The following is a 15457-nucleotide window of genomic DNA, read 5'->3' on the forward strand; positions in this document are numbered from 1 at the left end:
CAATGGGCTATTAGCGACGGTCTGGGAAACATCCCCGAGGATGATCCGCAGGCATGCCATCGCAATTTTGATCTTCTGCAGAGAAGATGGCTCTTTCGCTTTGGTAGCCTGATGACCTGCTCGCGAAGTCGATCATTTTACTATCCCTACGCAAGTTGATCAAAGTGGTCACCCACCCGCTTACTGACGGCAGTCAGTGATTCTTAACTTCGGTGTTCTACTGGGAACCGTGTCTTTTACTATCAGTCCGCTGCGGGACTTGTCTTAGTAACATACCCAAACAAATTTTAATTTCATCGTACACTTGCCAATAACCCATCAGTTAGCACAACTAACGTCTTTTAATAAAAAACAGAAGACACAGTTCAGTATTTCAACGTTTGTACGTTTTGATAGAAGTAAGTAGTATCCAAATTAAGCGTTTGTTTGGTATTTGCTTATAAGTGCTGACGTTCCTTAGTGATTTCAAGGTGCAAATCTACGATATTCTTCGTCGCAGTGTGGAGCCTTTATTGTCCTGTTTGTCCCCGTCCCCTTGTTTTTGATTCTCTCATGCAGGCAATGAGGTTTTTTAGTTATAATGAGGCATTAATTCACGTCAAGATAGCTTAGAGACTAAGATAATGGATTAAGTTACAAAATGTCGCAAGTCCTGTTCCAATTCTTTCAGATAGTCACTGTGTTTGAAACTAATATCATACACGCTCAAGTTATTAAGGTTGATAAATATAAATTAACTATCTTTAATGTAATAACCAATCTATTATAACTGCTCCAACAACGAATCTATTTTACGAGTCACTTGTTGATACGATTTCGGCTTTGGAGACGGTGCTTTTAAATCTAGAGGTAGCTGGTTCGATTCACATGTCAAACATTACTTTATTAATCCCTCTTAGTAATTTATGCTATATTTCATTCAATTTGACAAGGGTAAGTAATTCTTTACATTAAATGTACAAACCTGTGGAACAATGACTAAAAAATTTAAAAAATATAAATGCAATTTATTTTACCACTGGCCTAGAACCATCATTCTACAGTGGATTGCACTGAATGCTACTCTAGGGTTAGTATGAGTCGGGAACAGAATACGAACGGACCAGTTATTGCTGGAATTTGAACATGGTCTCCTCATTAGGAAGCGGATGCTGTATGATTTGAACTATTTTGACAAAATAAATATGAGCCAGAATGACTAAGAGATTGCCAGTACTATAACAAGATTATGCAGGTTTATAATTCCTGTCATAGTGAAAAAAAAACAGTTTTGACATTTTTAAGCGATAGTCACATAAGAGATAGTCATATAGTTTTAGAAATATAAGCTGTAAAATTGTATGTGAAACTGTAAAAGATCTCCAACTGGAAGATCAAGGTCACGGACAGAGTTGAATAGAGAAATGTTGTGGGTTAGGCTGAGGCCCACCTTGGGCTTTAGTGTCAATAAAAAACCAAAAAAATTGTAAGTACAAAAGACAAATTTTGAGAAAAATACTAACCGCTCTTTAATTTTAAGAGTAACACCAATTAAAAGACAGTTTCAATAGTGTTTGAAGTATCTAATATTGCGTGTCCGATAAAATGATTTTGTGAACTTGATTCAAAATAAGTTTTTTTTCTTTTCAGTTTCATGTTAAGAAAAAGGCGTTAAGATATATTCGATATTGGAATCTTAAAATGTTTCCAAAAATAAATAAAAAGTAATAAACTATTTACGGGATATATACATAACAAGACACTGACAATAATTAGCTCTAAGATTTAATGAGCACTGCTAATGAGTCATGTTATTCGAAAGTGTTCTTTTGTTGTTTGTCTTGTGTCCATAGGCTGTTTCAAATAACCCTGTAAGTATAAGAAATTGGTGGACTCAGACGTGAAATAAAAAAGGTAAAGTTACAAAGAACTTTTCATTAGGTGTGCAATCGAAAAAAGAAAAAAAAACTTCTTAGCTCTCCTAATTATTGACTTTTGAATAGTGTACAGCATCCGGTAGGAAAACCCTACTATAGCAGACGACCTTTCTCAAAATTACTGCCATTTAAAGATAAATAGTGAAGGAAAAAAAATCTCAAATTATTGAAGATTTTTTATTCTTACCCCGTCTTCTTAAAATAAAAATTGATCCTGGAGCGTTACCTCATATCCGTTTGAGGGGAATTTATTTAATCTTGACATTTATTGTTGTGGTTTGGCATCACTTATCGAGTTGTCACACCCGAGATTGAGCGTTTGTCTGTCAAATGTGGAAAGATTGGCGGGGCCATAAATTATGAGTGTTTATCACTATCGTAGCGAAAGTTTTCAACATTTTCTAATAAGAACATTTATTTTTATCTTTATTACAATTTATATGTACTGATCGAACGTTTTAAGACGCATTTGATCCTAAAAAGTGTTGGAAATAGTTTAAGATCCGGTTTCAACTTTGATAACGAAATCTGGTATGTCGATGATTTTCTTAGCTTTTTTGATTGTTAATAATATTTAAATTTAAATCATGGAAAATTTGTTGAGAATAAAATTTCAATAAACTATAATTTTAATGACTAAATGAGAATTTGTAACCGTTTGGATGTTAAGTACATTGAAAATCATAATATTTTATCAAGCTCATGAAGTAATTATAAATATGAAATAATGAAATATAAATTATGAAAAATTTATTTCAAGTGTAATAAATACCTTTTCCTAATGTAGTAAAATTAATTTTGTAGTCTGGGATCTTTAATAGTGTTTTTCTTACGTAATTTACAGTTTAAACAAATGGTATAAAGTTTTTTAACCTTTTTATCATATAGTAAATACTTTCATGATGGTATTAATATTTTCAAGATGGTATGAATATTTTTGAGAGGGTATGAATATTTTCATGACGCTAATGAATATTTTTCATGACGATATAAAATTTTTCAAGACAGTATGGAAATTTTTTATGCCAATATTAATATTTTTATGGCAGTATGAATATTATTACTGTGTAAATGCTTTTCATGACAGTATAAATACTTATAATGACAGTATAAATGCTTATAATGACAGTATAAATACTTATAATGACAGTATAAATACTTATAATGACAGTATAAATACTTATAATGACAGTATAAATACTTATAATGACAGTATAAATACTTATAATGACAGTATAAATACGTATAAATACTTATAATGACAGTATAAATACTTATAATGACAGTATAAATACTTATAATGACAGTATAAATGCTTATAATGACAGTATAAATGCTTATAATGACAGTATAAATACTTATAATGACAGTATAAATACTTATAATGACAGTATAAATACTTATAATGACAGTATAAATGCTTATAATGACAGTATAAATGCTTATAATGACAGTATAAATACTTATAATGACAGTATAAATACTTATAATGACAGTATAAATACTTATAATGACAGTATAAATGCTTATAATGACAGTATAAATACTTATAATGACAGTATAAATACTTACAATGACAGTATAAACATTTTTCATGATTGTATGAATATTTTTTCATGATATTATGCACATATTCATGACAGTTTGAATATTATTCATGGCAGTTTCACAATATGAATACTTTTTTATGACAATGAGGATATTATTTCGAGATCGAGAATATTTTTTGCAATAATGTGAATATTTTTCATTAATTTTGAAAATCATAATGCAGAATTATTTATTGATTAATAATTGAAGTAGTTTAATAGTTATATAATACCATAAGCGAACTAGCAAGATTTTAACTTTTTAACATAACGTTTGCCTAAATGTGGGTTCGACTGTTATTTTCTTTGATAAATAATAGTATTGAAAGAACGAAAAAAAGCAAAAATTTTAGTTAAAATTTTAGATTTTGGAAATCTTTGCTTTAGGGGAAAAAACCTACTTTGTGAAGTTCGAAAACAAGGTTATTAATCTTATACAAACTTTTATGAAATTCAATGTAAAAATTGTGTCTGCAGTTATTTTCTAACTTAAAACTATACCAGCAAATGAGGCACTTAGAATTTTATCATTTTTTTCTCACATTCGGTTTAAAAAAATCCGTATTTTTTAATTTTTATTAATAAAAATAACCTTGTTATAAAGGTTGTAAAAATTTTTATACTTGTCAAAAAACTTTTTTGGAAAGTAAACACATTATTAAGTTATAAAAAATAATCAATAATTAAATTTTTTTTATTTAGTATTTTTGAAAAAAGTAATTAAATTAATTTAATAGTTATGTGCGATATTTTTAATTTAAATTATTCAAGAAATATAGTAAAAATGAAAAAAGAAAAATTAATATTACAAGGGATTTAAACTTTCGACCATTCTCATGACGAAATATTTGGAATTATATCTTATAAATTGTGGTTGTTTTCAAATCTTGAATGTAAAAAAACGATATTTATTCTGAAAAAATGCGTCTTAGTATTGATATCTCAGTTTAAATACTAAAGTACTCGATTTAAGTACTTAAAATATAATTTTCATTAATTACTTAGTATTCTTAAAATCTACACTCCATTAAAATTGCCATCTATTAAAAATGCACATAGTGAAGTTCACATGTAAATCCGATCATTAAATTAAAAGTTATACAGGAATAATATTCGCATTGTGTGATTTATTTATGTGCGGAATCAAGAGTTTTTCCAGACTAGCGCAGATAATGTTTACGCTAATAAGTATAGTTACGCAGATAATGTATAGCATTAATGGTTTACGCTAGCGTTAAAGTTAAAAAATTTGTCTCTCTCTCCTTCTATATACTAATTTGGTGATTGCTTCTTTATATTTATTGACTTGATTCATTAAATATTGTAAATTAAATGGCATTACGGTAATTTTCTAAAATGAAATACTATAAACCGCTTGATTATTTGTATAGTTCTAAAAATTACTGATTGATTCTAGCAACTGATTTGTTATTGTTTTGATAGTAGTAACTTGTCTTTATAGATAACGATAAATAAATAAATAGCTCCAATTCAAGCATACAGTTTGCATTGATACAAATACATGTTCTTGCCGAATTGGGGTGTCGGGGGTTCCAAATCTGAAATTAGTTTTGCTCCTAATGCTAAAGATTTTTTTAATGCATTTTAAGTCAATTTTTTATAAAAATGCACACATTTAAGAACGTTATGTGTAACAGGGGGTTGCATAAATGTTGCGAATGTCGACGAATAGGGGAGCATCACCAGGATTAAAATTGCATAGGAACACAGGCGTGTAAATGTCATCATACGCGGCTAAGAAAGCTTCCCTAATATGAAAGGCACACGAATAAACAGTTCATATTAGGGGAGGGTCCCTAGTGGCGTATGACGACATTTCCGGTGCATGGATTCCTATGCAATTTTTTCCGGGTGATGTGCCCCAACAATCATAGAAGTTTGTAGCAACATATACGTGACCCTCTGTTGCATAAAACGGTTTTAAACTTTTACATTTGGACAAAAAATAGATTAAAAATATCAGTTTGAAAAAGAGCTGTAGCTTGGAGGAAAAAAAATTGGTTAGATATTTAAAATCGTGGATACGGAAGTATCTAAGAATTTGTTAAAAAAAAAACTGATGCAACTGAAAATAAAAACAAAAGATTGTTTCCTAGTGTAATCTGTAGAATAACCTTTTTTACACTTAAGTGGTAACATATTAATTTAATAATAAACTGTAGAATTCATAGAAAACATCAATGCATGTATTCTTTTTAAGTTTGAAATTTAGAAGGAGAATTATTTTAATTTTAGGGGAAATTTTTCCCCCTTCTAGGGTAGACTTATACGATTTAAATTGCAATCCACGTTCTTCAGTTGATAAAAAAAAATCAATTTTCATTTGTGTAGATTTTTAAAATAATTTATTCACTGCTAAAATTTATGTATGTTCTATAAAGGTGCTGAAAGGTTTATGTAAATGATGCGGAAGAGCTGTTATATATGTATCTTGTTAAATCGAGCATCTTTAATCTTTTGATGGCGCCCTTGAAAAGTAACAATTCTTTATATATAGACAGCTGTTTCACACCTAAAACGTGACCAGAGAAATAAAAGCTTAGATTTCAGACATGCATCGCTAAACAAGGTTAAATTAGCAGCAAATGAGATATAAGCTCTCGATAATGTTTCCATTATCATTGTTTCTACAGAGAATGGAGTGCACAATGAGAAATCAGAATATCACAAAGGCTTCACATTTAGTCAATAAAACTTTGCTGAAGCTCAGATGTCAAAAAAATGTTGCAAATTTGTTTATTAAATATTTATTAAAATGTAAATTATAGAAAAAAAACTTGCGTAACAGAGTTTTAAGAAGTTTAACATTTTTAAATAAATCCTACATTAAAAAATACGCTTTTTAGAAGAAACGTTGCTATCCGTTTTAAGGCAATATATAGTTATACACTGTATATCCTAATGTAGAGTATATTAATGAAGTTACTCATAAAATTTCGGTATTAAAATTGTATTTAAACTAAGGTTTTAGTTTTATTTGCTGCTAATTTAATTAACTTAAACTTTAGGAATTAGAATAAATTGACTGTGTAAATTGCTATCTATTTTATGTTAAAGAAGCGTTTTTCAATGGATTTATTTCATTAATTATCATTTTGTCATTTGATTATTAATGAAATCGATGCAATTTATAAATTATTTTAACTGACAAATGTTTTTGCTTGATCAGAAAATAAGTTAATGAGTTTAGACATTTAAAAAGTTCATCTAAAAATTAGAATGTATGATAATGCGAATTTCGATGTCACAAATCGTAAAATTTAAAGTTTTGTTCAGATTTTTGATTTCGTTCATTTTTTTATCGCTTTTCAATTCTTGCAAAATAATTTGGCTAAAATAATATTGCAAAACAAGAAATGTTTTTTTCCCCAAACAAATAATGCAGTATTTTCAAGTTCCTTGAATATTAAATATTTCTACTTAATATGTGGCATCAGGCGTTTCAGAGAGTTCCTAAAGATTTAATATTTCGAATCTTTTAATTATGTGACAAGATATAGTACAAACCTAAGTATTACTCTTTAAAAAACTCATTTGGAATTAAGTTCATGTTCTAAAACGTTTAAATTATCGATGTAATGGTGGGTTTGCAGTGAGTACCAATGCATTAATTGCAAAAGCGCTCTTAACATGATTTTTAGAAATCTACGTTCCGCGCTTGCGCAGAAGACGCAATACGTCGAAACGTTGCCATGAGCACTTACTGTAAACCCACTCTAACCACGGTACTAAGTTTGTTTATTGTGCTGTGGATGTCAGTCGTTGCAAGAGATAAGTTATATATACGATTTTTCTTATTTGTTTTGTAATCATTGTCAAGTTGCTGGTGGTGCGTAATAAACCTAGAAAATAAAAAAAATATAAATAATAAATATGTTTAAAATTCCCGTGTTTAAAAAATTACTTGATTAAAATATTTCCTTGAAACAATATGTGATAAGATTTTTTCTCTCACTTGTAACAAGAATGAGTTTTATTATTGTAATAAATTATTAAAAAAATTGTTTTAATTTCGAATGATAAGGTTCAAAACCCAATTTTAAAATGTATCGATTAGTATTTTATTTCAAGTTTCATTATTCAGTAATGATTTAAATATTTTTTTACAAAGTATTTATTTTATTTGCCCATTTAATAACATGAAAATCGTTTTCTCTTCACAATTATAAAAGTGTGAACTAAAAGTTGTTATCGTTTTCACTTATGCAAATTTGTTTGCAAATATTTTCTATCCACTTTTAGTAGATAAAATCTTTTAAATTGTTTATCTTTTTCTAACATTGCTATTTAAAACAGTTTTTCCATTTGCTTTTTTTTTGTTTAAAATATTACTTTTTATTGATGAAGTCTATTGACAAATCTCAAATAGTGTTGCGAAATAAGCAAAACTAAAAGCAATTTTAAACAATAATTCCAGGAAACTAGAATTATTGCTTAATATTCTTTTTAAGAAAGGTTTGTTTCGGAGAAAGCAATAATAACGGAAATTAAATTTTATATCTTTATTTCATTTTAAAAGCAAACGATTTTTGTTTCATTTAAAAGTAGAAGTAATATTTGATAAAATGATATTTGAAATAAATCGGGTTATTTTTAGCTTTAGACAATGAAGACATCTCTACGAATTATATTGTGCTTTATGTTTTTTTTTATTAGCTTGATATTTTAACTTTTTAAAATAAAATCATGAATAATATTTTTTTCCGTAATAGGGTTTGTTATCACATTTCCTCCCATTTTTCAAGTTTCTATTAAACAATAGTATGTAGATTTTACAAATGGTGGAATAATAAATTCATATTGATAAAATGAGATGCATTAATGTTGTGAAAAACTATATCTAGTTAAAAGTAGATAAAACATCTTAAACGCACTTCAAGAAAAGTAGAGAAAAACCATTTTATGAGTTGTAATATAATTGAACAGGAAACAAAAATCGTCTCAGTAAGTATATTATTTTAAATTAAGTAATTGAGAATAATTTTTAACCATCATAGTTTTGACATTTTATACTCTCTATTAACAAATAATTTCTAGTTTATAAAATTAGAAAAATGTAATTTAAAAATTATATTGAACTAGATAAAAAAAATTTAAGTAAGCCGTTGAAATTGTTCTCTTTCATTTATTTCTGAACATTGTTTTTGTCTAAGACTTCATAAAATTAAAGTGTTAAAAAAAGTGTTGGATGATAATAATTTAATCATTTTAAAAATTTCAATTTTTTTGGAAGCACATCACAGTTTTTATGTTGGTAATAAGTTGTTTCAATGCATTGAATTGCTATCTAATGATAGTTCTGGTACTTATCTTGTTTGTCAAGTATTTCTCTGGAAGCAAATAATAAGAATAGCTTGGTGTAAAAATTTTGCCATAAGAAAAAATGAGATTTATTGCTGTATTGCACTAGATCTTTCAGTTATGTTCCGAAATATTTGCAGATTGCAAATTACTGCTAAAATTTAGTTTACATTTTCTTAATTAAAATTTCAGAAAAGCTATTTTTAAGCAAAATTTCAAATCGAAGGGAATTGAATTAAAAATCTACGTTTTCATGTGCACCAAATTGAAATAATAGTTAACGAAAGATTAATTGATACTTAACGAAAAATAAATGTTCAAAATTAATTTATGTTAAATTTAAAATATAATTTTTGCTAACCTTTAAGGCTATTTTTACATTGTTAACCGAAAATTATCAAGTTACTTTATTTTCAAAAACGGCCTTTTGCTGAGGTTGTTTTTGCGGTCTCGTGCTCCATTGTAAAAATGAGTGCAGAGGTATTCTAGTTTTGTTATATAAATGCAGATTCCACAATACAGAAGTATAGTTTTCCACTTTCTTTTTCCTGTTATATTTAGGCATTGTTACTTCTAAAGCATAATGATGATCAATTTTAGCGCAGCATAACCACTTTTGGCTGTATTCATCAATCAATGTATAGTAAAAACGTTGATTTAAAACTTATTTCGGTATTTAAGTTCAACATTGTATCAAGGATAAAAAAAAAATTTTGGCATCTATATGGTAAGAACAACTTCTTTCGGTTCTCAATCAATCAACCAATAAGTTTGCTTCTCTACTCATTGAATCATTCACCAAATCAATGATAAAAATTTATTTCAGTACCCTAAACTTAAACTTAAATTTTGTAATCGCATTAAAGGGAAACCTAGAGCCACTAATAAATTTGGAAAGCATTTAAAATTATTCAAATTGAAGAAAAGAAAAAAAAAAGCAAAAATCTGTAAGAAAAGGGAATATAAATTATGATTCGTCTGATAGACAAGTTTTTTTTTTACTCCATAATTTATGAAGATAAATTTATTTTATGTTACCGAAATACATATTTCAGTTAATTATGAAGCATAAATTCATTAAATCCAATTTTAAGGTAGAAATATTAAAAATAAAAAAAGTAACATGTCGAAATCGAATTGTTACATCTTCTGTAACCTTGACTTTGTAAAATTCTATTATGATATGTACTGAAGAAATATCTCTGCATACTCAAATCGGCAAAAGCTTAATTTATGACTGCAAGTCAGAGGGAAAAATTGAAACTGGAAATTGATAGTATAAACGCTAGCTCGAAGGTTATTCCAATTATTATTAGCTGATTCATGAATTAGTTTTTTTTACTAGAGTTATATAATTCTAATCTTCTCTTTTATGATACCTGACACACAGTTGCTTCCTTGATTTATTATATTAAAAACATTCCTCATACCTTTTTGCACTTTGAAAATCCCATACCCGAAATTTTGAAATTAGCTGCAAAATTATTTAATCAGTTATGTGGTGTAAAAAAATATGGAATGATGCATTTTTAATGACAATCTGTGAAAACTATTTGGAACTAAATAGTTACAGGTTGTAAATAACTGAATAAGAAACGCGAGCAAAAACAACTGAATAAAAATTAAATATAAACGAAAGGAAGCCTTTAGTTTTTAAACAATTAAAATAATTGTTTTTTTTTTTTTAGAATTTAAGATTTCTATTTTTGAAAGTTTAATAAATTTACATTTCCTTGAATTATTCCAAGAAAAAATTTTAGTTTTGTTGAAAGTTTTTGATCTATTTAAATATACCTTTTTTAATGCTAAAATATTTCAAAAATTGAAAAATATTTTTTAATAGTTATATTTTGTATTCAAATGTATTAATTTGAACTGAGCTTTCCGCAATTACGAAAAGTAAAATTCTTTTTTGTACAAAAGTAAGGCATTTTTTTTCTATGCATATTATAATTTATTAATCCATTTACTAAATCGATTAACTATATAAAAAATGAAAATAATGATCTAAAATATTCCTAAAATAAATTGTTCATTATTTAACGGCTAAAAATATATTTTTATTTGTGTTGTGTTAATACTTATTATTAGATATTTGTTTTGAATAACATTACAATTAGTTGTAAATTAAGAGTTTTGATGCTGAAATTTTAGTTTTTAATTATTTCATCGATTTGACAAATTCAATAAAATATATATTTCACATTTTATTAAAAGTAATATTGTTGATTAATATTTTAAATTTGTCAAAAATCGTTTTTATAATCAGTTAAAGTCAGTCAATTGAACAATGACGTCAGTAACAGGTTTTTTGATCAAAAGTGAAATAAAAATAATTTATATGTGCTACTACTTAAAGAAGTTCTAAAAAAAGTATAAAAATATAGTCAATTTTGGAAATTAGAGTTTTAAAAAATCTACCATTTCATGTATTTTTTTTAAAATTTCGAAAAAATAATAAAAATGGCGGAAGTGCAGAAAATAACTATGAATGTTATATTAATTCTATTTTGTATGATAGCTGTTAAATGCATTCTTTTATGCATTGCTAATTAAAGACTAATACGATTTGAAATTCGGTATACATCGGAAAAACAATTGTCTTAATTCCTTAGCTGAATTACTAATTACTTTGTCGGTAATTATAATTTAGCTTTATCTACCATTAATTACGTTAATGGCTATTAATATTAGTCAGTTAATTTCAAGTCATATAGGGTTTATAACATGCTTAGCGAAAAAGTTATTAACTGAAAACGAGCAGTGAAAATGTCAGAATAAATACCGTAAGTAGAACATACAAGTAATTTACTGCTCCATTAAATTTATTTATCAATAATTAAAGTTTATACACACTTATGATGATTTGGGAAATTAAACAATGTATAAGATGTAATTAAGGTTTGCCTGTGAAGGAAATAATTTTAAGTTTAATTAAAAAAATTAAATGATCCTTATAGATTTTTTAAATTTTATAGCTGTTAGCTATATTTACAAAACAGGTTTTTTTTAATAAAAATTCTTATCTCGTAATATTTGCCTAAAAAAATAATGAAATTCTGAAAAGATTTTAAAGCATTTATATTTTTCCATAAATGAACTAATATGAATCTTTTAGATGAAATTACTTTCCGAAATCAAATTTTCAGCTTGGTGTATTTAACATACATTGCACAAAACTTACATCGCATTCAAAAGATGATTTTGTGAATTTTATCTTCATTAAATGTGTCGAAAATGCAACAATTTATTTTAAATTGAGTAGAAATTTTTAAATAAGCTGGCTGTTAAAACTTCCCTGGATCACACTTTTTTAAATCAAATATTAAATTGCATGCAACTGGAATAATTAAAAAACGTCCATTTCAAATTATTTATTAAAAATTTATCATAAATATAACTTATCCCTGATTTTTAGTTGGTGTTCTAACCAAAAAACCTAACTATAACCCATTTCGGCCCATTGAGAACCGAATAAATCGCTTTCAGCAATTCGCTACAGGTACCCTGAATTTTTAAATCCATGGCTTCTCGGGCGACCTAGCATGTGGTAGGTTTAGATGGATGCCTACTATGGATTGGCCTAAGGTTCGATTTCTCGTGACAAAGATTAGGTATCTGATCGGACAGCACTTTTTTCAGTCGTGTGATAGTAGTGGTTTGGATTTCCCATGTGTTCAGCAGCTTCGGAGCAAGAAAAGTTTATACATAGTACGGAAGACGGTTGATTATTACCACCATATGCTCTTGGATTTACATCAGGTCCATATTGTGGTAGTGTAGTATACGCATGTGGACATCTGGATCATCATAATAGGGGAATTCCAAATCCTTTCCAAAAGTCAAGTGTAGCTTTAAAGTGAGATTAACAAGCAAATCTAACAGTGGTTTCTCGAACAGAGTTGTTCTGGCGTATCTACTTCATATCTTGTACGTACTTTCTGTCTTCCAATCTATCTAGCTTCATCAATTCACTATACGTTTTTTCTTAAGCGTAATGTTTTGAATAGTTTTTGATATTTTGAGTAGGTACTATCTTGAGCTTGAAGTATCATACCCGTATTCGAATCTTTGGATTGTGCGTCATTTTACATTCAATCCAACTACTTTGAGTTTTTTTTTCTGGAATATTTCGTGTCCGGAAGATTTTGCTTATCAATTAGTGACACAATTGCATGAGTACGATTCATTAATCAGAGTTAATTACGAATTAGGTAACACAATTGTTAAACAATCAAAAAAAGATTTGCATAACCCTGAAAGATCTACATACTACTTGAGCAGGACAGGCTAGTTGATAAAAAATATGCTATAACATTTAACCACTAGACTTTCTTCCTTCAAAAGTATTATACGAAGCATTTTCTTTCAAAAATCAATAATTTATTTTCATTTAATTTATTTAAAGGGCCGTCAGTATTTCCAATCATTACTTAATATTGGATTCTGTTAAGTTTATATATGTATTGATTTTGATTAGGAAAAAATATTAAAAGCGTTAATAATCTATTTCATTATATTATTATTTAGTGTGAGTATGAGGGATGAAAAATCGTGCTATACTTTTATGCAGATTATGGGCATATTGAGTTTGGAAAAAATGGTCCATGCATTGATGTATGTTTGATCGTTTGTTATTTATTTTTAAGTATGCGTAGCCCATGTCTGTAGCATTAGTTAGTAAACTTTGTGTTTTCCTTCTGCGTCTGATGCAAATGTGGGAAAGTTTCCTTTATAAATGTTAATTTTTCTTTATACTCTACTCAAAAAGCCCTCTTGTTTTCTGTATTAGTCTAAAAACTGCAATGATTCGAAAATGACCATTATTGCCTCAATTCTACTATTCCCTAAGGGATTTTCATTGATAGCTTTAAAGTAAATTAAATAATTAAAAAACAAATTCTGGAAATGGGTGTGTATAAGAATTATTATAAATGTGCAAAAACAATTGCTAAAAAATGTTTTCTGTTGTATGGAAATTTTTCACTCTTCATTATTATACATATATTTCATTTCAACTTTATTTCTAAGATTATGATCGATAACTCTTCTTTTTCTGTATAAATCCAGTTCTTTTCATCTGGTCAAGGTAGGGTCTTCGAACTCTCAGGTCCAGCTTTCGCAACTATGGATTACCCGATGCCACAACGAGCCAAACAGCTATTTAATCAATTGAAGAACCAAATGGCCTTCTTCATCAAAATTGTCCATTGCAAACTACCTGAAATCGCGATGAAGAGTTTAACTAAAAGGTTCGACAAGGCTAGACTGTCGTCAGGGGTCATTTAACGCCGAGTATAGGCTTCTGGAGCCCTTGACCCTATTTCCCTAATACTGCTCACGCACGCCTATTCGGAAGTGGGCCACTGCCGACCACGTGATTTCGAATCTTGCATTCCCCCTTTTTTCAATTTTTTTTCTTTTTGTTTTCTTTTCAATTTCTTGACTTCACTTTCACCTGTTGACGTTTCTTGTAGCAGACCACTTTCCATGCCCCGGTGAGCACAGTTTGGTTGTTGAGTCTCTCTCGCTAAGAGAAGTGGTTAATAGATCTTTGCACGCCGCTTGAAGTTTGGGGGATTCCCTTAAAAGATATTATCCATCTCTTATCATATAGGATTTCTTTTTCTCAAAAAAAAAGGTATGTGTAAATTATTTTAAAATTTGGTTAGTGAGAGAATTGTCAGCTTTTCTATTTTGTGATATTTAAAACTGTTGAATTTTATAATTTCCATTTCTTTTTTTATCGACTAATATTTTAAAAGTTATTATTAATTCTATAAATGTAAAGTTTAATAATTTTTTTTAATATTTTAATGAACGTATTACCTATAATATTGCAGTACAACGATTTCCGGTTCTAAATTTGATTTTTATCAAAGCTATACAATTGTAAAATAATTTTTTTTTAAATTCATCTATTTCCTTATTTTTTTTTTCCCTATAGATTGGCAAGTGATATTTAAATGTTTCAATAATTATATCCACAAATGAAATAAACTAATATCGTATTCTTTCCTTTTTATTTTTTATTCTTAATAAATAATTTGCTTAATTCTCTAAAATAGTAGTTTATTAATTTTTTAAATATTTTAGTCGACGAAACACCTGTAATATTGCAGTATTAGGATTTCAGGTTTTAAATTGGAGTATTTGTATCAAGGTTAATCAAATATAAAATATTATTTTTTAACTCATCTATTTATACACAAGGGTTTTTCAAGAAACGACAAATGATGTTTCTATAATCGTTTCTAAAAATAGGTTTTTATTCTTTTCCTTTTAAATTTATTTTTGATTCTTAGTTGATAATTTTTTTTTATTCGTCGTTTGAATTTTCTCTCTTTATATAATTAAAAAGTTAATATTGATCCACTTTAAAATTGTTAAACCACTCTTATAATTTTCAACTGCTCTTGATATTTGTTCAGCTTTATAAAGATAACTCTAAAATTTTTATACCCTGATATAGTACTAGGATTTAACATAATATAAAGAAAGCTGTTTAAAGAAGTATTTAAGTTTCTTCAAATGAAAAAAAATGGTATAAATAAAGACATGTTTTGTTTTTGTACCGAATGAATTATATGTTCATTATTTTCATGATATCAAGATTTTAACATACCTACC

At 27.6% G+C, this 15457-nt stretch overlaps 1 protein-coding gene across 5 annotated transcripts in view; it reads left to right on the plus strand.

Annotated features, from left to right (window-relative positions):
* The first annotated feature begins 314 nt into the window (after nucleotides 1-314).
* LOC107445688 (dual oxidase maturation factor 1) overlaps nucleotides 315-15457 on the plus strand; it is a 116718-nt gene continuing 101575 nt past the window's right edge. Inside the window, exons 1-2 of one of the 5 annotated variants that reach the window (XM_087165745.1) lie at nucleotides 2249-2447; nucleotides 14305-14468. The gene's annotated coding sequence lies outside the window, so the exon portion shown is untranslated. Of the gene's footprint in view, nucleotides 399-2191; nucleotides 2448-14304; nucleotides 14469-15457 lie in introns of those variants that run through there. The other 4 variants (XM_087165747.1, XM_087165748.1, XM_087165746.1 and 1 more) reach the window with 4 other exon arrangements.

This window comes from Parasteatoda tepidariorum, chromosome 6 (genome assembly GCF_982258835.1).
Source record: "Parasteatoda tepidariorum strain Cologne lab strain chromosome 6, Ptep-v5.0, whole genome shotgun sequence".
Taxonomy (NCBI): Eukaryota; Metazoa; Arthropoda; class Arachnida; order Araneae; family Theridiidae; genus Parasteatoda; species Parasteatoda tepidariorum.